At 44.5% G+C, this 25,761-nt stretch overlaps 1 protein-coding gene across 1 annotated transcript in view; it reads right to left on the minus strand.

Moving 5' to 3' along the window:
* Positions 1–25,761, minus strand: part of LOC121820872 (arylacetamide deacetylase-like 4) — a 113,689-nt gene that overhangs the window by 39,382 nt on the left and 48,546 nt on the right. The window lies entirely within an intron of this gene.

Below are 25,761 nucleotides of genomic sequence, written 5' to 3' on the forward strand. Positions count from 1 at the left end.
CATGGTAGTTCACAACCATCTGTAATTCAAGTTCCAGGGAATCCTATAACCTCTTCTGAACTCCTGAGGTATCAGGCATGCACAGGGTATACAGATGAGCATACATAAAGTGAAAAAATAAATTAAAAAATTTGAACAGCTGGGTCACACACCTTTAATCCCAATACTAAAAATAGATCTCTATGACTGGTCTGCATGGTTTGAGTTCCAGGACATCCAAGACTACATAGTGAGATCTTGTCAAAAAAATTTTTTAATTGAGCAAGCATACATAAAAATTAAGAAAACTTTATCATTAACATTTGTATTCCCACTACACAAATTTTATAATTCACATTTTACTCTAATTTGTTCATCAGCCATAGAAAGTTTTCTTACATTCCTTCCAAATCAAGCCTCTCTTCCAGTCTACCCAGAGGCAACCACTGCCCTGAATTTTCTTCCCATTCTGGGTTAATTTTGCCCATTTCAGAACTTTGTCTGACTAGAAGCATACAATATATTTTTTGTGATATCTTTCACATAAAATAATGTCTTCAAGATTTAATCTTTATTTCAGAATTTTTATATATAACATATATATTGCATAACATATATGTTATATATAACATACATAAAAAATATAATGACTATTTATTCCTTATCAATAAATCAGTCCTTTCTTTTGATAAATAAAATTCCAAAGCATAATATTACAAGGTTGTTATCCATTATCCTATTAGTGGATATTTCAGATATTTCCAACTTTGTTATATTATTATTTTTTTCACAAACAATTTTATAGGCACATTTTTATATATCTTGCAGAAACACATAGTGTGCTAGCTATCTTTAATTGTCAACTTGATGCAACCTAGAATCACTTGGGAAAAGAGTGTTAATGGCTGTTTTGTGTTGGCCTATGGGCATATCTATGGGGAATTGTCTTGATTACACTAATTAATGTGGGAAGACATAGCCCACTGTGGGCAGCACCATTCCCTATGCAGGATATCCTGAAATGTATAAGAGTGGAAAAATTGGGCTGAACACAAGCAAGCAAGCAAGCATGTATGCATTCATTTCTCTCTGCTCTTGGTGATGGATATAATATGAAAAGTTGTTCAGTTCCTGCCTTAACGTCCTGGAATTGTCAGCTAAAGTAATCCCTTTCTCCCCTAAGCTGCTTTTTGTTAAGGCCTTTTACCACTACAACAGAAATGAAACTAGACACCCAGTTAGGGTTTCTGTTGCTGTGAAAAGACACCATGACCATGGCAACTCTTATAAAGGAAAACATTTAACTGAGGTGGCAGCTTACAGTTTCAGAGGTTCAGCCCATTATCATCATGGCAGCAAGCATGACAACTGGGAGTATGGCAGCGTGCAGGCAGACATGGTGCTGGAGAAGGTGCTTAGAATTCTTACATCTTGACTCGCAGGCAACAGCTTGAGCATATATGAGACCTAAAGTCCACCTGCTATGGATATCGCACTGTATAAATAAAATGCTGATTGGCCAGTAACCAGGCAGGAAGTATAGGTGGGACAAGCGGAAGAGAATTCTGGGAAGTGGAAGACTGAGGCAGAGAGACACTGCCAGCCTCCACCATGACAAGGAAGATGTAAGGTACCAGACCAGTTAAACCACAAGCCACGTGGCAAAGTATAGATTAATAGAAATGGGTTAATTTGGGCGGAGACAAGCAGACGCAGGTAGGCCTGTGGCAGCGGCCCGCAGAGGTAGACAGGCCCGGCAGCAGCAGCCGACAGGGACATTTAGGCCCGGCAGCAGCTGGCGGAGACATTCAGGCCCAGCGGCGGCCCACAGAGGTGGACAGGCCCTGTGGCGGAGGTAAGCAGACGGAGGTGGACGGGCCCGGCAGCTGCAGCCGACAAAGACATTCAGGCCCAGCGGCGGCGGCGGCGGTCCACAGAAGTAGACAAGCCACGGGTCAGAGACAGGCGGACGCAGGTCGGCGACTCGCGGAGGCGGAAGGGCCCGGTGGCAGCGGCCGACAGGGACATACAGGCCCAGCGGCAGCCGGCAGAGACATACAGGCCTGGTGGCAGTTCGCAGAGGTGGATGGGCCCGGCAGCAGTGACAAGCAGAGGTAGGTAGGCCCGCGGTGGCAGCCGGCAGAGACATACAGGCCCGTTGGCCGCCCGCAGAGGCAGACAGACCCAGCGGCAGTTGACAGGGACATACAGGCCCGGCAGCGGAGACAAGTGGACGCAGGTGGGCCTGTGGCGGCAGGCCACAGGGGTGGACAGGCCCGGGGACGGAGACAAGCGGACACAGCTTGGAACAGGGATGCCCCTAGCCCCAACACCTGGGGGAGAGGCTATCTCCGTGGGTCGGAACCAGGGCGAGTCTGGGCACTCCGTCTGGGGACAACCCAGGGCCCAACTGCTGATCCTATGAAACCCAACAACTTGGAGGTGTTGGTGAGACTACCCTGCTCAGCTGAAACCCATCTGGGAGAGGATTCAAATGCCTACAGTTTGAAGTCTGAAGAAACAAGATCAGCTGAGGAGTTGACAAATGAACAAAACGTGACCTGGGAACACAGAAGAAGGCGCTACCCAGCCACTAAACCAGATCACCAGAATCATAAGTATATAATTCACCGACTGAAATCAGCTGTCCCTGAAGAAACAGCCCAATAGCACCAATTTAACCAAGAACCCCTACTAAACCAAGACTAAAAATTAGAACAAGAGAGGCACTCTCAGACACAGACACCACCTGCACCGCACAGAGGAAAAGATGAGTAGATGCCAGTGCAAAAATACAGGCAACAACATAAAGACCTATATGGCAACATCAGAACCTAGTGATTCTACACCTGCAAGACCTAAACATACCATGACAGAAGAAACAGAAGAGATCAGCCCTAAAAATGACTTTAAGAAGATGATAGAGGCCCTTAAAGAAGAAATGAAACATTCCCTCAATGAGGAAATAAAAACTTTCCTTAAAGAGGAAATGAAAAACTACCTTAAAGAGGAAATAAAAACTTTCCTTAAAGAGGAAATGAAAAACTCTCTTAAAGAGGAAATAAAAACTTCCCTTAAAGAGGAAATGAAAAACTCCATTAAAGAGGAAATAAAAAACTCCCTTAAAGAAATGGAAGAAAAAACGAACAAAAAATGGAAAGAAATCAAATCAAGCCAAGAAAAAGCAATTAAACAGATGAAAGAAACATTTCAAGATCTGAAAAATGAATTTGAGACAATAAAGAAAACACATGCTGAGGGAATGCTGGAAATAGAAATCCTGACAAAACGAACAGGAACTACAGAAACAAGCATAACCAACCGATTGCAAGAGATGGAACAGAGAATCTCTGACACTGAAGACACGATAGAGAAATTAGATTTGTCAGTCAAAGAAAACACTAAAGACAAAAAAGTCGTAACACAAAACGTCCAGGAAATTTGGGACACCATGAAAAGACCAAACCTAAGAATAATAGGGATAGAAGAAGGAGAAGAATACCAACTCAAAAGCATAGAAAATATATTCAACAAAATCATAGAAGAAAACTTTCCTAACCTAAAGAAAGAAATACCTATGAAGATACAAGAAGCTTACAGAACACCGAATAGGCTGGATCCAAAAAAAAAAGTCCCCTTGCCACATAATAATCAAAACACTAAACACACAGAACAAAGAAAAAATATTAAGAGCCGCAAAGGAAAAAGACCAAATAACATATAAAGGCAAACCCATCAGAATAACACCAGACTTCTAAATAGAGACTATGAAAGCGAGAAGATCATAGACAAATCTCATGCAGACACTAAGAGACCATGGATGCCAACCCAGACTATTATACCCAGCAAAACTCTTAATCACCATAGGCAGAGTAAACAAACTATTCCAGGATAAAACCAGATTTAATCAATACCTGTCTACAAACCCAGCCCTACAGAAAGTACTAGAAGGGAAAATTCAACCCAAAGAAGCTAAACACATCCATGAAAAATCAAGCAATAGATAATCCCACACCAACATACACCACAGAAGAAACAAGCTGGTGTAGCTATCCTAATATCTAGAGAAAAAGGATGTTTCAAAAGAGAAGAAGTCTTCTGGCAATGCCTCAGTGGTCCAGGTAACTACCAGAACTCGGAAAAGTTGGTTGAAGTTGGGATTGACTCGGAGGCCAAAGATTTAAAAAGCAGAAGATTCTCTCAAGACACAAGTTGTGTGATAATAGTGTGTTTTGTGTGTGTGAATGAGAATTTGTAAATGTTGAATTCTAGGCTTCGACAATCATTGTCAGTGCAGATTAAGCTGCAAGTATTTATGTTTTAAAACTTAAATTATAAAGCTAGTTACGTCTTTCTAACAACTAGTTTTAATGTTTATGAGCATATTTTACCTACATTACCTTTTCAGGATGTTGAGAAAGATGCATCACAAGCACAGGCTGGAGGCTGGGGGCTAGATGGTTTTGAGGAAGAGGTCTTGGTGGACTCTTTCATAGAGCAAAGGGAAGCAATGCCTTCTGGGAAATGAGCTAAGTTTTAATCTAGTCTTTAAGATTAGAAGTCAAAAACAAAAATATTAAGGAAAGGAAAACCTAATTGATCTTTGAAGTATTGTTATGTGGAATTGAGTGGGACTTTTGAGGCCTTTCTTCCAGAAAACAAGGACTTGGTTGTCAGGCCTATATTAGGCCTAAACCTTGGTGCCATGTAGTTGTACTTAAATCATTTCCATGGAAAGTGTCTTAGTGATTGGATCTTCTAGTGCAGTTTGGAGTTCTTCCATTTGAAAAATGTGATATTTGCATGGGATTGTTTGAATCTTGTTTTCTAGTCCCTCCCCATCACCACCCTCATAGTCTAAAGGTAGATTTTTCTCTTGATAAAGGAACAAAAAAGGTGAACATCTTGTTTGTAAATAGGTATCTAGTAACTAGTGGTAAACTTGAAATGGTAGAATTCTTTAAAGCCTAATTCTAGGTAGCCTTAAGAAAATGTATCTTAATTATTTTTGAACCTGTATTCACCTTGTTTTTTTCAAATATCTTAAGTTATATTTTCTTTTTCAGAGCTGCTTCTTATTTGGGGCTACTTTTTTTTTTTAAATTGAGGCGTAATTCATAAAAGGGTATATTGTTTTGATGAGACTTTTTACAACTGTGGCTGGATGTCTTTCTTTCGTCTTCCAAGAAGGGCCATTTTACTTTTTTAGAGTTACTTTTTAAAGTCATGAGGTCAACAACTTGGACTACTATGCATGTAAGTGCTAATGCAAATTAAAGCCCAAGTTGACCTCCAGCAGCAGTTCATTTTATGTTGACAGTGAGAGAATACTTTGCCTGTTAGGATACTGTTACTCGTGGACTGAAATGCTGAAGAAACCCCTCCCCCTATTTTGTTTTTTGCAAAAATCAAGGTATATTCTAGGGTTTCCTGGTTGACCTCAACAGATAAACTGAGATGATAGTCTTAGTTCAGAAATGATCTGAATGTAGATTTACAGTCTACGTGTACAGCTGGCTAAGTGAGATCGCTTTCACAGTGCTGCATGTATCCCATCGGCTCCCCATTAGTCACTGAACTCTTAAAACTGGTATTGTAACATTATCACAATGTTTTGCGCCAATTTTATAAACTTTACAGTGCAATATGTGTTCCTTTTCTGAGGCAAACCAAAGGTATATTTCTCAAGGTTCTGCTACTATCAGCAGCGTTGATGGAGGATTTTTTATACATTTGTAATAGAAATAAATCAGAAAAAAAGAAGAAAAAAAAGTGGTGGAGGAAAAGGTGAACACTGCAAGAATACTCAAAAGGGCTGAGAGTTGCAAACGCCAAGAATGGCTTTGCATAGTAAATGGACTAGAACAGCTCTGAACTATAGCTTACTTTTCCTGGTTTGGTCTGACAGAATGATTGAATGCTTTTGTACAAAAATCAGAGCCTTAAAAACAAGGATTTGGTGAGATTGTAAAATGGTGTGCCACTTTGGCAAAACAGTTTGGTGATTGGTCAAAATGCAAAACATTGTTACTCTGTTACTCAACAATTCTACCCTTAGGAATATATCCTCAAACTACTGAAAATGTGCACCTATGAAACATGTACATGAAGGTTTACAGCAGTGTGTTGCTAATAGTAAAAAAAGTTAAAACTACTCAAATAGCTATCAAATACTGGAGAGAAATAAAATGTGGCTTATTCATACAATAGAATATTATTAAGACATAAAAATGAATGAGAAACTGACAGATTAAATGACTTTGGTGAACCTTCATAATTTCACTTGTAGATCTTTCCATTTCTAATTTATAAATACATTTGTGGTTATAAATTATAAATGTACTGCCTCCTGTCAACATTGTATACTTCTATTTGATGATTTCTGTGTCAAACATTATATGGAAATGTTTCCAAGTATTTTCTGTATTAACTGTGAATGAATAGAACAAAATAAATTGCCTGTGATGGAAAAAAAAAGAAAGAAATGGGTTAATTTAAGATAGAAGAAGTAGATAACACAAAGCCATGGCCATACAGTTTGTAAGCAATATAAGTCTCTGTGTGTTTACTTGGTTGGGTCTGAGAGGCTGTGGGACTAGCGGGTGAGAGAGATTTGTCCTGACTGTGAGCCAGGCAGGACCAGAAAAACTCCAGCTACACCCACCTCTACAGTGGCACACTTCCTCCAACAAGACCACATCTACTCCAACAAGGCCAAACCTCCTAATTAGTGCCACTTTCTTCAGGGGCCATTTTCTTTCAAGCCACCACACCCAGAAAAGGAATTAGTGAGTCACAAGTTTCTATCCTTTCTGGAAAGGGAGACAGATGCAACAGGACCAGTTTTGGGATACTGATGACATTCTACTTCTTCAAAGGTGTGTTGTCGGTGGCATCTGAGCTTCAGGAGTTTGGCCGACCAGAATGCAAGGCACTGATGAATGAATCTCAGATAGGCAAGACCCAAGGGCTTTGGCTCCAGAATGTCTCTTGCTACTGCTGTGCCTTTACATGTTTGCCACTGCTGTTTTTCTCTGGTATCTGGCATGGAGTGAATGGATGTGGGAGGGATCCCCACTGCCTTTAGTGTAGTGTGATTATCTCATGGAAATATCCCATTCTACTGGACATTTTTACCTGTGGATCTTTTTTTTTTTTTTTTTTTTTTTTTTTGGTTTTTCAAGACAGGGTTTCTCTGTGTAGCTTTGTGCCTTTCCTGGGACTCACTTGGTAGCCCAGGCTGGCCTCGAACTCACAGAGATCCGCCTGGCTCTGCCTCCCGAGTGCTGGGATTAAAGGCGTGTGCCACCACTGCCCGGCTACCTGTGGATCATTGTGAAGATTATTTCCTCTTAAGCTATAGGGTTTATTTGAAGCAATGATTTTATATGATAATAGTGTTAGTTTAAATAGAATTTTGATGACTAAGAGTTTTAAACAAATGCAGTAAGGGATTATGATAAAGTTTAGTTTAGTGGGAAAACTAATATTGGTAAAGTTAGGATATAGTGTTGTCTCTGCTTCAGAGCATGGAAAATAGGATCAAGGAAGTGTCATGCAGCTAGGACTTACGAGTTTCTCTTGAGGAGTCATATAGACTGTGGCTTAGGTTAATGATTAAGGAAAACAGCTGAGTCCCGGGAGTTATCTCAAGTTCTTTTTGATATTGGAAAATGCGTTCACAGGTTTCAGTGTCCATCAAAGTTAAAACAAAGCTTTAAACAATTGATTTTATGTAATTAGAAAACAAAGAATTGGACAGGGCTCTAAAATATGAAAAGTGAAACTAGTAACCTGATTTACTGGCAATTATAAAAAACTATTGCTTGTGTAAATGGTTGTGGCTGAAAGACTCCTGATCTATGGGAAGTCTAAATGATAAGTGTTTACTGTATGTGGGTTCTTGGGGACAATTTGTTTTTCACCTGTAATACATAAAATGTTTAATCATGTAAGGGAAATGAGAAACATGTTGTTTTTTTACTTGTATTCATTGTAATCATCCACTTAAAAACTAGAATATAACTACATTGTAATTTTTATAATGCTTGAAAGATTTGGCTGGAGTATATAAGCTGTAAGGCAAAAAATAAAAAAGTGAGAAAAAAGATATCAGAAAATAGTGAGAAGGAAGTTATCGAGAAACATCAGGGTAGAAGAACAGAACAGGAAAAGAATCGAGTAAGACAAGCAACAGAAAAAATAATAAAATGAAGAACTAAGCTTTGGCCCTCAGAAAAGTCCTCAGTGTCTATGTGTTCAATAATTTGTGTACTCTGCACAAATTTTTTTTGTGTCCCCTTCAGTTTCTCTGACCTGTTGAAGGCTTGCTATTCATCAGCACCCTAGGTGAGATCCTGACATGTTGGAAGTGTGTGTGTGTGTGTGTGTGTGTGTGTGTGTGCGCGCGCGTGCGCTCGCGTGTGTGTTTCCCTTTTTGCCAGCCCCAGAGAATTAAGTTTTACTCCCTCAGATTGAAAAGTTAATTGTGTGACTAGTTCACCGACTCCATGACTCCCCTTCAATTCCTGAGCTGCTGAAGGCTGGTCCCTCCAGCAGCTCCTCCTGGCACTCCATTAAGCTGTCCAACTATGACCCATGTCTACTTCTCAATGATTGTTGAATCGGTAAACACTTGGAGCAACTGACACAAGTGAGAAATCAATCCATGTAAGCTATTTTGGATGAGGAATACATACAAGACCCCGATTGGCACATACATAATGTCAGGCATCATTATATGCAGACTACATGCTGTACAAGTCATTCATTCAAATTGGATGTAGGGAATGGAATTCTATCATCCAGCTCTAGAGGCTAAGACTGAAAATTCTCAAACTGGTAGATAGCCTGGGCTGCATGGTGGCACACTCCTTTAATCTCAGAATTCACGAGGCAGAGGCAGACAGCTCTCTGTGAGTTCAAGGCCACCTGTTATTGCATCACCTCTCACATCCTTATGTCAGATGGAAGATTGGCCAGCTGGCCCAACTGCTGGTGTAAAATTGAGAACAGTAAGGCAGATGGGAATCCACATGGATAAAGTACTTCTTTCTCAAATCTGCAGGTAGGGAAGGGCATCATGCCAGTGAGGGGGATAGGATGGGCAAAGGCAAGAAAGCTTTGAATATTCAACACACAAGATACTTGTCCACTTTGCAATGAACTTTCTCACTCCTGTTGTGCGTGTGCAAAGTCATGTGCACATGCATATTCACATGAGGGTGGGATACAGGAATACCTGTGTGTAACACATGTGTGGAGGTCAGAGGACAGCCTCAGGTGTTGGTTCTAAGGTACCTTCCACCTTTTTTTTTAAGATGGAGCCTCTTGTTGATTTGGAACTTTGCAGTGAGAGCTTTAGGAATCCACCTGTCTCTACCTGTAACAGATGGACCTGGGATCTCAAGAGAGTGACCACACAATCCAAAGGATTTCTGCAAGGCAAAAAGTTTTACTTCTGCAGAAGGGTGTCAAATCAAACAATTATGCACATACAGTGTGGTGTACGGGTGTTATCTCTAATGCAAAAGGGTTCTGTGCCTCACTCTGAGTGATCTGACTCAGCCTCATATTCATACACTATCAGTTTCTAAAGAGACATGAAACTTGAGCACATATTGTGATTTCAAAAAGTGCTGACCCTGCAGGAATCTGAATTTCTGACAGGTGGCTTCTTTAAAGTTTTAATGGAGTTTTGGGCAGTGATGATGATGATGATGATGACGACAACGATGACAAAAACAATAATGTTTACAGTTTCCACACATCTCATCCTCACTGGGATTACAGGATTATAGGACCTTGGTGCTCAGCTGGTTTATTTTTGTGGGTGCTGAGGACCTGAACTCACTCAGGGCTTCCTCCATTCTCTACAGGCAAGAAATTGAGCAACATCCCCTGATCTGACTTTCCTCTTTTTATATATTTTTATTTTTTATTTGTGTTAATATGTGTGTGTGCATGTGTGCCTATGTGTGGTTATGTGCACTTGAGTGGAATGCCCGAGGAACCCAAAAGAGAGAGCCAGATCCTCTGGAACTGTAATTACATGCAACTCTGAGCTGCCTAACATGCTGTTGGGAACTGAACTTGGGTTCTCTGAAAGAGTACAAGCTCTCTTAATCATCAAGTCATCACTTCAGACCCTTGTTTTGTTTGTTAAAAACTGTTATTTCATATTTTGTGCGTGTGTGAAAATGTACTTATGAGTGCAGGTTTCATGGAGGCCAGAAGAGAATATAAGATACCCTGGAGCTGGAGTTACAGGCAGTTGTGAGCTGCCCAACCTGGGAGCTAGGAATTGAATTCAGGTCTGCTGCAAGGCCAGAACTCATTCTTTTTTTTTTTTTTTTTTTTTTTTTTTTTTTTTTTTTTTAAGATTTATTTATTTATTATGTATACAGAAGAGGGCACCAGATCTCATTACAGATGGTTGTGAGCCACCATGTGGTTGCTGGGAATTGAACTCAGGACCTCTGGAAGAGCAGTTGGTACTCTTAACCACTGAGCCATCTCTCCAGCCCCAGAACTCATTCTTAACCACTGAGGCATCTCTCTAGCCCTTGTTGATTCTTCCAACAAATATTTGAGTGTCTACTCTATGTCAAGAACTGTTCTAGGCCATGAGGATATGTGAGTAAGCAATATATTCTAGACACACTGAGTCTTAATCTGTTGTCCCTTGCTGTGGAAGAACACCTAAGACTGGGTAGCTTACAAAGGAAAAAAGCTTATCTTGTAACAAGGTTTTGGAATTTAGAAACCCAAAATCTGTGGCCACATCTGGCAAGGGCCTTGTGTCACCTGAAACCATGTTAGAAATCAGAAGAAGAAACAGGAGAAGAGGAGCCATAGTTTATAATTGCCTACTGCCAGGGTAACCATTGCAGTCCCTCAAGAGCAGGACAGACTCACATGAGAAAGCCATTTGTCTATCCATGACACCTCTACCGCCATGTCACCACCTCCCAACACTCCCACATTGGGGGACCAGGACCCCACATGAGCTTTGGTTGAGACAAATCATAGTCAAATGCAACAAGTTGTTTACTCCAAAGCCACGATTCCAGTTACATGGAACACACACTTAGAGGTGCAGGCTGTGCCAAGGTTTACTCTATGCCACACATGGTTCCTCATCGTTCATTCACTGTCTCACACAGCCTCGTGCAAAGCTATGAAAAGGTCACTGTGACTATTCTCATTCTGTAGATATATATAAAAAAAATTTAAAAAAACAGAGGCAAGAAGAGGTTTTAGGTTAACTCCATCAATACTTGCACAGCTAAACAGATCAGGTATTTGAGTCCAGGCAAGCTAACTCAAGACAACAAAATGCCATTACACTGTGATAGAGTTCTAGGTTATGCTTTGTAGACTTCTGATTTGTCCTCTAGGTACACAGTTAAGAGCACTCACTGCTCATGCAAAGGATCTGAGTTTGATTCCCATCACTCACAATGGACAGCTCACAACTGCCTGTAACTCTAGCTCCAGGAGATACTGCACCCTCTGTTGGCCTCCATGAGTACTACATTCACATAATACACACACATATGCATATAATTGAAATGAAAATCTTTCTTTAATAAGTTTTCACTGATCAGTATTGCCACCAAAGGCCACACTGATTCCCAGGAGCTTGGCCTCCACCTGTGGCCTTCTTGGTGCCCAAATGGTTGTGCTGCTACCTGGTCCATAGAGACTTGAGTAAAAGCCACCTGAAGCTAAAGCAAGAAATCCAGAGTCTGCTTGAAGGGCAAAGGGATTTATTAAGAAAGGAAAACTCACAAGACAGAACAGAGGAATTGTCTCAGGGTCCTGGAAAAGTAAAGCATGGTCCCACGATGTTCTTCTGCCTCAGACAGTCCCACATCCAAGTCCCACAAGGGAGTGAAGAGAGGTGTTTACGTGCTTCTCAGGTCTTAAGGGTAGCCCTGAGCCACGCCCCAGGAGCAGGTTCCTCAATGTTATAGGTAGGTGGGACAGTTTCCTGCTACATCTCTAGGGGCAGTGTTTCAAGGTCATAGACAGAGCAGCTATCCACTACACAGGGCCAGGGCATCGGAAGGGCCTGAGCTGCACCCAGGGCCATGTCTGGGTTCATGGCCCTGCCACAGACAGCACCTGTGCTGATGTCCAAGGATCCTGTCACCATCGAAGACAGTACAGATGCCCGGGATCTAGGCCCACATCTGGGGCCATGTGGGGGTTCAAAGACCTCACTGCCATTGGGTCCATGCAGATCTAAGTAACTTACACAGCTGCCAGGGACCATGGTGTCACCTGGGCCTGGGCTGCTACCAGGGGCCATGTCTGAGTCTGTGGCCCTGCCGCAGCCATGGTCTGTGTTGATGTCTATAGCTTCTGTTACCACCAAAAGCAGTGAGGACGGAGCTGCACAGAGTTGCACCTCACCAACTGCACCATCTGGAGAGCTGGCCCTGCACTTCCCCAGAGCAGCATAGTAGAACTGTCCCTGCTTGGTACACAGAGCACCCTGCAGGGTGCCAGTGAGCTGGTACTGGGTATTCGAGAGTGGAAGATCTAGCCCTAGTCTGTCACACAGTGGTCTGGATAAGGGAGAGATAACCCCCTTGCTCCTCTCCCTTGCCCCTTTCCACCTACTGTAGCCGCTCTCCAGGAGAGGAGCAGGATTGCTATATCCTGCAGGGAGACCATCCCCCGCCACACCCCAGCCCCAGGTATAGCCTTAAGCCCCAAACAGTCAGGATACCTTTCCCTCCAGAGCTGAGCTGTCCCAATGCAGCTCCAGCCTCCAGAGCTGTCCTAGCAGCTCCAAGCACAGCCTAACTCCCAAACAGTCAGGAACTGACCCCACCGCCCTTCACCTGCCATGTGGAGGCATAGGTGAAGGGGGAAATGCCCTCTCTCCCCTCACCCCTCGGTGTCTGTGGAAGGTGAGAAAGCTGGCCCTGGGGCCACAAGACTGGGAGAATTGGCTCTGCCCCTCACCAGTGGCCGCACATGGGAGAATGAGCATGACTCCACCTAGACAGCACACTAGAGCTGACCCTGTTGGTGTGAGAGCAGGAGAGCTATCCCGCCCTCTCCCTGGTATGCCATGTGATGGCAAAAGTAAGGGAAATATGCTCCCCCACCCCTCCCCCCCTGGAACAGGTGGGAGAGCCAACCTCGGGGGCATGAGAATGGAAGAGCTGGCTCTACCCCTCACTGAATGCAGCAATCCAGAGAGTGGACCCTGCACTTCACCCTGGCAAAACAGTAGAGCTGGCCCTGGCAGTGTAAGTACAGGTGAGCTGGACCCCAAGGTGCAACAGCAGGAGAGCTGGCCCCACACCTTGCTGTGTACTACACCGGGTAAGCTAGCCGAGGCTGTGTACTACACCGGGTAAGCTAGCCGAGGCTGTGTACTACACCGGGTAAGCTAGCCGAGGCTGTGTACTACACCGGGTAAGCTAGCCGAGGCTGTGTACTACACCGGGTAAGCTAGCCGAGGCTGTGTACTACACCGGGTAAGCTAGCCAAGGCAGTGCTGGAGAGCTTGCCTGGGTGGTGATGATGAGGGAACGCTATCTATCCACACCAGATACCACTCAGGCCCAGAACCAGGACTCTGAGATAGCCCACCCCAACATTCATCCCATCTATGAACTGCTGGAGCATGTGAAGGGGCCGGACCTGCAGACTCAAAGCTACAGGATCTCCATGACACAGAGCAACAACAGGATATCCCAGAGGAGTCCCAGTGAAGGCCCATGACTGAGGGTGTAGAGGAAGCCAGAGGCCTTGAACTAGACCAATGACACTGCAATGAACACTTGCAAATAAAGGTGTATGGACGAAAGGGTACACTGTGTGACTCTCTGGACCGCACTGCAGCTTCCATGCTGAGACGTTTTTGGTGGTTGGTTTGGTTTATTGGTTGGTTTGGATTGGGTTTTGTTTTGAGGGGGTTGTTTGTTTTACTTTTAAATTTTGTTTTTGGGGTCAGGTTTCAAGGGTAGATGTCAGAAGTGAGGGAGGGGACAGGGAGGTGATGGGATCAGAATGCATGATGTGAAATCCACAAAGAATCAATGAAAAGTTTTTTTTTTAATTTACCAGAGTATGTACCCCACCACCTGGGTGGAGGCAGAAGCCAAGTAAGAGAGAAAAAAAAAATACCTGAAATATTTCTAGGCTCAAACGAAATACAGAGTCTGGTGCTCAAGTTTCTACATCGTCTTAAGCAGATGGATTGAGAAATCAATAATAATAATAATAGCAACTATTATCATCACTACTACCCCAAAGATAATTCTACTGAGTACTCATTACTGTACACATCTCACACTTCTAAGAAAAACAGAGAGGTCTAGTGACTTGGCTCCCGGCCATCTTTGGGGTCCTGACACAAAGTTTAGGTTAAATAGAGGATAACTATTCATGACTAAGCAGTCTTGGTCAAGATGTGGCCCTCCCCAGTGCTGAGCATCAGTTTCTCTCTCCAGCAGGGTGGTCTGACAAGTTACTGGACCGGTGTGAAGTCTCTTCCTGAGAGACAAGCTCCCTCTCTGGCTGGCACCCGGTTTCAACCTTTTCTTTTTCCCAGCATGAGATTCCTGGGGAAATTCTAATTTCTTGAGGTCAGCCTTTATTTATTTATTTATTTATTTATTTATCCTTGGTCTGTAGCCAAGGGGAGGGGCACAGGTGTCCCCTTTCCCCAAGGGACAGGAACAGCAGAGCCATTTGCCTCCTGAACTCACAAATCTTTACCAGCCCTCCTTCTTCCTTCCAAAACTGGGCCCTAGGGGGACAAAAGGTGGAGAAGAGCTCAGCGCTTTAGAGTTTGAACACCTAGGTCCTCCTCTCCCAAGACCTCCACCCCTGTGGCTTCTTCACTGGGTTCTCTGTGGCTTCACAGTGGGTACTTCAGGCACAGAGAGGCTGTGAGAGCAGCCATGGGAGCCAGGCAGCATCATACTAAGATTCCCAGTAGACATCTGAGAAAGTATGCACAGGCTGTTGGGCACATGTGGGTTTGGGGGAGGAGGAGTGTTTTGTTGTTTTGTTTTGTTTTGTTTTGTTTTGTTTTGTTTGTTTTGTTTTGTTGTTTTGTTGGCAGGGTCTAGCTGACCTGGAACTCTCTCTGTGGAGCTGGGGGGCCTCAAATTTACTGCCTCCAGAGTGCTGGGTTTAAAGGTGTGCACCGCTACCTCTGGCAACATTTGAGATTCTTGAGAACTTGGGGTGCTCACAGCTTTCTTACAGCTTAAACAGTGGTTTTGCTAAAGACTCTTGTGTGCACCAAGCGCGTTAGTCAACAGCAGAAGTGAGCACAAGGAAATGAAATCATAACTACAACACTTTCCTAAAATCACTGCCAACAATGCCACCCCCACTCTATGGTGCTGTGCTACTTTTGCACAATTTCCTTAGCATTTAAAGCTCCAATTTTGAGACGCACTGATCCAGGATGAATTTGCTTAAGGGTCTACAGTGCCCTCTAGAGGTAGATACTGGTAACACCCCACTTTTTTGATACCAACACCAAAACCCAAAACCCAGATTATTAAATCCACTGGCCAGGATTTCCAGAACCTAGAAACAGAGGGGCTTAGCCCAGAAGACACACAACTGCTGTGTCTACTCTCCAACTGGACAGATGGGCAGAAAAACAGACAGAAGCTCATCTTCGGCATATTCTCTGCCTCCCGCAGCCAGAGCTACACATATGTTTATTCTCTTACTGCATCTGGAATCAACTAAGAGCCATGCCTCTGGGTGGATCTGGGGTGTGAGGGGTTCCTGAGTTTCCAGAAAGGATTAAATGAAAGACAGAGAGCCTCGCACGGAATGAGTAGCTCCTTCCAAAAAGCGGGGTTGCTTTTGCCTCCTCACCTTCACTCGTGGCTGGTGAGAGCATAGGCTTTATCGCTGCCAACCTGCTACCATCCCTTACTGACATCATTGCCCAGCTTCTACAACATCCCAGTGTGGTCTGAAGACCAGCAGCTCTCCAGGAATCCCAGGCCTTCAGTGTCAAACTGGGACTACTAAAGTATCCAGGCTGCACACGGAACTGCTACAGGGTTCTCAGCCTCTCCCACATGTAGACAGACATTGTTGAACTACCCAGCCTACATCATGTGAGGCAATCTGATGAATCCCCTTTATAATATATATTTATTTTATCAGTTCTGTTCCTCTAGAGAACCCTGATACTCATGGTGTTTGAGCACACCTAGACTTAGGTATGGGTGCTTTTCTTTAATCAAAAACTAGAAACTCGCCAGGCAGTGGTGGCGCACGCCTTTAATCCCAGCACTCGGGAGGCAGAGCCAGGCGGATCTCTGTGAGTTCGAGGCCAGCCTGGGCTACCAAGTGAGTTCCAGGAAAAGCACAAAGCTACACAAGAGAAACCCCCTGTCTCAAAAAAAAAAAAAAAAACTAGAAACTCAAAATGCATCACTATAACCCAGGGCTTTGCACATGCTGGGTAAATGCTCTATGACTGAGTTGTACCTGCAGTCCCACAGTGGGATTTTAAAGCAATGCTGTGAAGCAGACAAGCACAGGAATTAGTTTAGCAGCCTGGGACTCTGGTGGGTAAGGTCATGCACCTCCTCCTCCTCTAATACTGCACGTAGCACCTAGCTTTTCCACCTACATGCACTATGCTCACACCCAAATAATGTGCCTAGCAACCTCAGAACCCCCCGAAATTTCTGCTTTATCAGGCCACACATACTTGGATCTCTGAACAATAGCATAGATTTCTCCACTCCTAGGAACAGTCTAATTTAGACAGTTTCTAGTCAAGACTATTCCCAATATATCCAATATGAAGAAGGAAAAAAAAGGGCAGCCATCATGAACTAATGTTGGGTACATGTGCAGAAAGACAAAATGTGTCCTACAAGTGAGCTTTCAGAGAGAATCCCTATTTACCATCTTATGCCTGTGCGTAACTGGGTAAGCACATGATTAAAAATCGGATGCATTATGGGAAGGGATACGTGCAGTAGGAAGAATGAACATATGACTTAATCTATCAATCAAATTATAGAACCACTCAGACCACTCCCTGGGGTAACCGACCCCTCCTTCCTTCAGACCCTATAAGAAAGAGATCCTAGGCACAGCCAGCCCCTGAGTGTTCTCAGCTCTTGTGGTCCACTGTCAGTCTGGACAGTTGCACCCTCTCTAATCTATAATACCCCTTCACTCCTAACAAACTGACTCCTTGCAAATCTGTGTAGCCTTTTTTTTCTTTTCGGTTCTTTGGGTAAGAGGCAAAGAACCTGGAGACACCCACACAGACCTCCAGGAACAGTTGTACCCGAGAGCCCATCCTCAGTCCACAGCCAGCTCCAGCCTCCATCACCATGTAACTACACCCCAGTCATACAACAATCTCCATCTTGCAATGTCCTTGGCCTTAGGAGAGGCAGGAGAGGAGGGGAGGAAGCCAGTGTTTCCCAATAACTTGTTGTGCTTGGCCCAAAGTATTGGGGAAAATGGGGTGAGGCTTGTGCCCCACCAGGACACCCTGATCTCACCAGGCTGTGGTGATGCATCTGCCTGCACCCCCTTCCCTGATCCATCCCACTCTGTGGACCCAGGCCAGGCCCTGTATGCTACAGTGTTAATCCTCCCAACTGCCCCAGCCCTGGGAGCAGATCCCTTGGGGTCACTACCAAGAGCCAAGAATTCTGAGAATTCAGAAGGGGGTGGGCAGCCCTCAAGTAAACAAGTCAGTGAGTTGATCCTTGGACCAACACAGCATTTCTATTCCCAGCCTGGGACTAGACTCATCCTCCTGGGGGAGAAGCCCAGGCAGGCAGGAGCAAAGGCCAAGGTACTCATCCACTCTATCACAGCCTTGGAAAAGCAACCCTGAGTGAGTAGCCCAAAGCTTTCCTGGGTGTGAGCCTCTCTTAGAAGCAGAACAGGGGTAAGCAGTGAGGAGGCAGTTTTTCCTCACATGGAAACTTGATGGGCTTTCAAACTCATAGGAATGTCCTCCAAAATGAATATGGCCTTTATTTCACAACCACACAACATTTTCTAGCATTGAGTTAAGCCTTGATAAATGCATAATGAGCATTGTGCCTGTTTTATAGGCCAGGAAAACAGGGTACAGAGAAGTGTCAAATATGAATGATAGGGCTGGGTGAGGGGAGAGCCCACAGAAGTATATATATATAAAATTTATATATTTTTTATCATTTATTTATTTATTTATTTATTTATTTATTTATTAAGGGGTACGATGGGGAAACAGACTCACTAATACAAAGCAAGGTAGACGTGCTGAGGATCTGCTGCTGACCCAGCTTCCATTCTCCTCAAGGCCAATGGAAACCAACTGCAAGTCACTTTCGGCTGCCTGACCCAGTCTCCTCACTCCTCACCCCAAGAGAGAGTGATCTCTCTCTCTCTCTCTCTCTCTCTCTCTCTCTGTCTTAAGAGGTTACATCATATGCAGACAAGACCACGCCCATAGTCAGATACCCCAAAAGCCATTGGTTGAATGGAATGAATTCCCACAACATCTGGGGATGTGGCTCATGGCAGAGTGCTTGCCTAGCATTCACAAAAGCCGAGGTTTGTTCTATAGCACTTCATAAATTTGGACATGGTGTTGTGTGCCTCTAATCTCAGCACTTGAAAGTGGAGAAAGCAGGATCAGGAGTTCAAGGTCACCCTTGGCTATCTGGGGAGTTTGAAGCCAGCCTGGACTACATGAGACTCGGTCTCAGTAAAGGACCTGGAGGTGTAGTTCAGTAACAGAACGTTTGCCAAGTGTCCAACTTTCTTTGCTTTTACTGTGATAAAACTCTCTGACCAAAAGCATTCTAGGGAGGAAAAGTTTCTCAATAAATGTTTATTTATTTTACAAGTTCATGTGTGCACCTGAGTGTGTATATGTGTACCATGCGCTCGCAAGAGTCTGTGGAGGCCAGAAGAGGGCATCGGAGCTTCTGGAACCAGAGTTACAGATGATTGTGAACCATCATGTGGGTGCTGGGACCTGAACCCAGATCCTCTGCAAGAACAACCTGTGCTCTTAACCACCGAGCCATCTCTCCAGCTCCAGACTTCAGAGTGACCATCTTCTTTCTATTCCCATGTCCCCATCATTTTCTGTCTTTGTACCCTTCCTCTGGATAACATGCAGATGCCCCCATTCCCAGCCTATTCCATTCCAATCTCTACCACTGACACTGTAACATTTGGTTATTTTTTTTAAAGATTTATTTATTTTTATTTGTGTGTATGAATATGCGTGACTGCAGGTGCCAACAGAGGCCAGAAGAGGGCTTGAGATGGCCTGGAACTCGAGTCAGAGACCCCTGTGAGCACCTTACTGTGGGTGATAGGGACTGGAACTTCCCAGGAATGGGTCCTCCGGAAGAGCAGCAAGCATTTACAGGCTGAGCCATCTCTCCAACCTAACGCCTGATTATTTTTTAAAGATTTACTTTTACTCTTTTTCATTATGTGTCCGTCTGCATGTGGGTTTGTGCACATGAGTACAGGTGCTCATCGAGGCCAGGTGCATGAAGTACGCTGGAGCTGGAGTTACAGACAGCTGTGAGCCACCTGGGCGCAGTGGTGCACATCTGCAATACTAGCAGTGAGGAGGCAGAGGAGGACCCTAGGCTAGCCAGCCTCGCTGAAGTGGCATGCTCCAAATTCAGTGAAGAGACCCTATCTCAAAATTCAAATTTAAGGGGGAGAAGTGATTAAGGAAGACATCTTGAAGCAAACCTCTCGCCTCCACATGTGCCTTCAAAGACAAGCACACTTGAACACACATGTGCACTGCACATGATACACACACACACACACACACACACACACACACACACACACACACACACAATCTCTCTCTCATGGGAAAAAAGAAATATTAATTCTATGCCAGCCAACTTCACAGGAAAGCCATTTAGAGCACAAGACATGTCTTAGCGGGGCTGCACAACCCTGATGGCCAGACTTTTATCTTATCAGATTGTAGGCCCATCCAGGACACCTCTGGAGCCATCCTACAATCTCAGTTATCAAAGAGCGAGTAACATTTCTTAGAAACCCTTGAGATGTCATCTGAGGGCCACCAAAATGTTATATATGGCTCCTGCTGAAACATGTCAGCAAAGTTCCCCATTGGAAGCCATGCCCACACCCTCAATATACTTAAACCCCACGTGTAAAAAAATCCCTGTGTGTGCGTGCTGCATGTGTCCATGTAGATGTGTGGACACACGTGTGCATGCAGGTGCACGTGTGTGTGTGGAGGCCAAAGACAGTTAGTTGTGGGTGTCTTTATCAAGCACCCTCCACCTTAGTTTTTGAGGCAGCATCTCTCACGAAACCTGGAGCTCAACAGTTTAGCTAAGCTAGCTGGGCCACGGATTCCAGGGATCTGCCTGTCTCCATCACCCCATCTCTGGGATTACAGACAGGTGCCACTTCGCCCGGTGTTGACGTGGTGCTGGGGATCCAAACTCGGTCCTCATGTTCGCACAAGCGCTTTGCTCAGTGAACCATCTCTCTCCAGCCCCTGGAGGCCTCCTGTTAATAAACTCCAATTCCACTTCACTCTGGCTCACCCTGAAATTATTTTCTGCAGTGAAATCAATGACTTTTTTTTCCTGCCTTTTAATTTTTTTAATCAGTAGAGAAAAATGAATCTGTTCCTGCACCTTTTGGTGACAAGGCCACAGCGCCACTCACTGCCACCCTCAGCAGCCTCGGGGTTCCCTGTGGTTTTTAGGGACTTCACCTCAGGCCAAACTGGGATTCCTAGTTTCAACGCTTTTGAAAAGAAATTTAGGACTAGCCAGTATGAAGTAGAGTTGGAGATTTTATTGAAGATAATTTAATAAAAGCTTAAGGACGGGGGTGAAAAGAAAGAGAGGTGCTCAGAACAAAGTTCAGCACACCCAAGTGGGGCTGGGGGTGCTTCTCAAGAGAGAGTACGGGAAAGTAAGACACACCCAAGTGTGGACACAGGCTCCTCGGGGAAGAACCAACAATGGACCATCCTGACATCCATCTGTCACGTACACATTTTGGTAATTCTGAAGTTACATCCCAAAAGACAGCTAAGAACCATTTTTTCCCTCTTCTCTCTTTCCTGGTAGGAGAGCTACCAGTGGCCCTGGGATGCCTTGGGTGGAGTTATAGTGAGTGAAGGTAGAAACAGAGGCCACTATTGTCGCACAAGGTTTCAATACGTGTCTATCCCATAGACGAGGTTTCTAGGGAGGCTCTTAGGTGAGTGCTGATTTGAAGCTGGGAAGGGAGAAGGGCCTTGAACTGGGATATCTGAGATGATTCCTGTTCCACTACAGTAAGGAGTCCCAGCCATGCCACCAGACACCTGGGTGAGGGACTTTTCTCTCTGTCTCCTGTCCCTCTCCTTTTCTATTCTGTCTATCATTCATGACACCAGAGTTTTATCCCCACACTGTATAAACTGAGAATAGTGGAGCAGACCTGTAGTCCCAGCACTTGGAGGGGCATAGGCAGGAGGATCAGGAGTTCAAAGCCATCCTTAGCTACACAGTGAACTGGAGGCCAGCCTAGGCTACCAAAAAGAAAAAAAAATGAAAGAAAGAAAAGTTGATGGCTAGACCAATGGTTAAAGCCCTTGCTGCTCTTCCAGAGAACCAGAGTTCAATTCCCAGCACCCACATCACGGGGCTCTCAACTCCTGTAATTCCAGCTCAAAAGATCGAACTCCCTCTTCTGGCCTCCACAGGTACCTGCATGTACCTTACTCATACGCACAGACAACATAGGTTAAAAAAAAAAAATAGAACATTTATAAAGGTGAAAGATATTTGAACTTCCTGTTTCTGTTGTTACAATGTTTCTGAAACTTTAAACACTGTGCAAAGAAAATTAAGCAGCAGGTGACTGTCTAGGTGGCAATATGGCAGAGGCAGGGATGGGAACTGAATGGTGAGCACCTATCAAGTGCCAGGCAATACCCATGTTCCTAATAACAACCCTCTACGAGACAACCAAAGCTCATCTTAAACTGGGCAAACCAAGACACATGATGCTTAGCTTTCTTGTCTGAAGTCATCTGGGGTTTATTGAGGCAGCACCCACTTCTAGGAAGACCTGCCAGGCAGGGCAGCTGTTAGTGTTTCATGCTTAGTCTGTCCCGCTTAGCCACCTTTCACCCAAATGGGCCTCAGGAACATCCTTGGAGAGAAAGGGGGTGAGGGTAGGCAGGAAACTGTCCCTCTTGTCAAAACCTATTGTTTTTCTCAGTCTCAAAGACAGGCCTCAGCTCCTTCCAGCCCCACAGACATCAGCATTCACCTCAGAAGAAGCAGAGACCCAACCCAATCTGAGCAGTGTTTTTATAAACTCATGAAAAGAGGTTTTATGGGAAAGGGCTTAGGCGGGAGGCAGGCCTGGGGCCTGTGACATGTCTGGTGGTTTCCTGTGGGATCCTGGCAAGCAGTGATCATTAGCAGATCTGTTCTGGCTTGAGGGCTGGCTCCACATGATGGGGTTTATGGAACTTATGCACAGAACTTTCTTGCAAAGAACAGTGTTATAAGATGGATGATGTGGTTCTAAGGAGCAAAGGGCTGGCTCCCTCTCTGACTTGGTTTGTTTGTTTGTTTGTTTGTTTGTTTGTTTGTTTGTTTTTGGAGTTTTTACAAGTCCATAGAGAACCTCTGGGACCTCATACCAGGACTTCTGATCCTTTTTCAAAAGGCTGCTTTTGCAAAAATCAATCAATCAATCAATCAATCACTAGATGGGCGCTTTCTAAAAGCTCAAGGCACAACACTGGTGATGTGTAAGAAGGTATTTAATGAGAAAAACTGTATACAGCCATCTGGGCATAGTTCAGATGATAGAGAGCTTGCCTAGCATGCATCAAATCCTAGGTTCAAATCCCAATACTACATCATAAACTGGATGTAGTGGCATACACTCATAGTTCCAACATTCAGGAGGTGGAAGCAGGAAGGTTTGAAATTCAAGATCATCTTCAGCTACATAGTGAGTTAGAGGCTAGGCATGCACACACAGAGAGAGAGAGGGAGAGAGAGAGACAGAGACAGAGACAGAGACAGAGACAGAGAGACAGACAGAGAGAGACAGACAGAGAGAGCAGAAGGGAGGAAATCATCTACAGTGTTGCTATCAAGAGACAGCCAGAGTGCCTGAGAGATGGCTCAGTGGTTAAGAACACTTGTTTTTCTTGCAGAGGATCCAAGTTCAATTCCTAGCACCCACACGGTGGCTCCCAACCATCTGTAACTCCAGTTGCAAGGGATCTGATGCCCTCTTCTGACCTCCAAGGGCACCAGGCATGCACCTAGGGCACATATATACAAACATCCACACACATAAAATAAATTAAATATAAAAAATGAAAAGAAAGAGACAGTCAGAGTTAACATGCTGGGAAGTCCTTCCATCTTTCTCTGTGTGCAGGTATGTGCATGCATGTGTGGTCATGTCATGTGCATGCAAATGCATGTATGCATGTGTGTTCTCACACAGAAAGAGACAGAGACAGACAAAGCTTCAGGGCAGGGAGCAGAGACCAAATTGGGGGTGGAGTGCTTTGACTCAAACCTCAGCTAAAATTCTACTTCCGTATCTGTTCCTCTTAGGCTCCAAAACCTTACGAAATCAGTTCCTCAACCTCCCTCCCACTGATGTAAGGCAGATTATAGACCCTACCTCTGGGGATTACTTCACTATGTGAAATTAAACACAAAGTGTTTAATGTACTGCCTCACACACAATAAATCCCAACTGAGCAGCAAATAGGTGTATGTACTTGAGAATTTTTCCTTTACAAACGTGAGGTCCCACAGTGATTGAATTTTGTGTCTTGAATTAAGTGCTTCATCACTATAGATGTCAGGAAAAGGGTTTCTGTGATGGGTCGGCAGGTGTCCCTACAGGCAGATATGCCAGAGGGTTGAACCCCACCGAGGTACTTTGAGAGGTGATGGACTTTCAAAAGGTGGAGCCTAGAGGAAGGCTCCTAGCTCACTTGGGGGCATGCCCTCAAACCGAGACACCGTGATCTCTCCCATCTGTCTTCAATGCTTCTTGGCTCATGCAGGTAGCAAATAAGCCCTCCTGCCTCGATGTTCCACCCTCTCCAGACCACTCCAAAGCTGTGAGTCAAAATAAACCTTTTCTCATTATAAGCTAATTGCTTATTTCAGGATAGCCATACAAAGCTGACTAAAATAACTTCTATTCCCAAGGAACTAAATGTCAAATGTAAAACTTGGCAAATATCCTGACTTCTAGAAAGAAAGGGGGTCTCACACATCCTGGGCTGCCCTCAAATGTGTTATATAGCCAAGGATGACCTTGAACTTCTCATCCTCCTGCCTCCACCTCCCCAGTGCCACCGTGCCTGGTTTATGTAATGCTGGGCATTGACTGGTGCATGCTGGGCACACTGAACCATATCCCCAGCCCTTGATTACATTTTAATGACAATGTTAGCTGTCAATGCTATGTGCATGCTTTTGAGCAATTCCTTCATGACAACATGGCCTCACAAGATAGAGGCTGCAGGTTCTCAGCCTCCATAAACCTGCTCTTTATACCCATGTCTCATCCACGACATTCAAACCCATATGATGCGGAGATGTGACTTCTCTTCCCTGATCTCAGCTGCCTTGTCTGTTAAAAAGGGACAAACCAGTTATACACACACACACACACACACACACACACACACACCTCAGCTGGCAACTGCTATGGCCACTAAACAAAGCAACGGACCCTGTATTTGGAAAGTTCTCAGGAAAGGGTAAAGTTAGTTACCAAGTCGGGGACAGAATTTTTTTTTAACTTATTTTCATGGAATTTTACTTATTCACTTTTAGACAAGGTTTCACTTTGTAGCTCAGGGTGGTCTTGAACTTACAGTCCTCCATCTTCCAACCTCTGGAGTACAGGAGTACAAGCAGGGATGGGACCTAGAGCCTCACATGTTAGACAAGCACTTTACCATTGAGACACACCTATCCCTAGCCTGAGACCTAAAGCTTCCCATTTTAAATACATGCACTCTAGCCAGCAAGATGGCTCAGAGGCTAGAGGATCTTGCTGGCTAGCTGCAAGATCTAAGTTCAGTCTCCAGAACCCACATGGTAAAGGAGAGAACCTACTCAGACAAGTTGTCCTCTGGCCTCTACACATGCCACTGCACACACACTCACAAGAAGGCATGCACATGTGCATCATGCACACAAAAAGAAATAATAAAATTTAAAATAATATACATACACACACATTCTTATATTTGTCTGCACTCTGTTTTTTGTTGTTGTTTTGTTTTCTTTTGTGTTTTGGTTTTTTGTTTGTGTGTGTGTGTGTGTGTGTGAGAGAGAGAGAGAGAGAGAGAGAGAGAGAGAGAGAGAGAGAGAGAGAGAGAGAGAGAAGAGAGAGAAACTAATTAGGCTGATATACAGTAACACAGGCACCCAAGCGGCCAAATAGTCTTTACAACGATGGAGTTGCAATGAACGGAGTCACAGCCGGTGGCAGCACCTCTAAGCTCTGTGCCCACTGGCAGCCAGCAGGCCAGACACAGCCAACGAAACAAGCAGCTGAGTGCCAGGGTGGGTGCACAAAGCCAGGAGCCTTCTGTGTGTTCCACAGTAGTCAGGAACAAAGCTTTGTCTGTGGCCTAAGAACCCTCTGAGTGAGTGCTGGTGACATAGGAAGTCCCCAGGAAGGCCTTTTGTCAGGGAGCAGCAAGCTTAGGCCCAGGAGCCCTAGCAGACCCTGAGG

This window comes from Peromyscus maniculatus, chromosome 2, assembly GCF_049852395.1.
Source record: "Peromyscus maniculatus bairdii isolate BWxNUB_F1_BW_parent chromosome 2, HU_Pman_BW_mat_3.1, whole genome shotgun sequence".
NCBI classification, from domain to species: domain Eukaryota; kingdom Metazoa; phylum Chordata; class Mammalia; order Rodentia; family Cricetidae; genus Peromyscus; species Peromyscus maniculatus.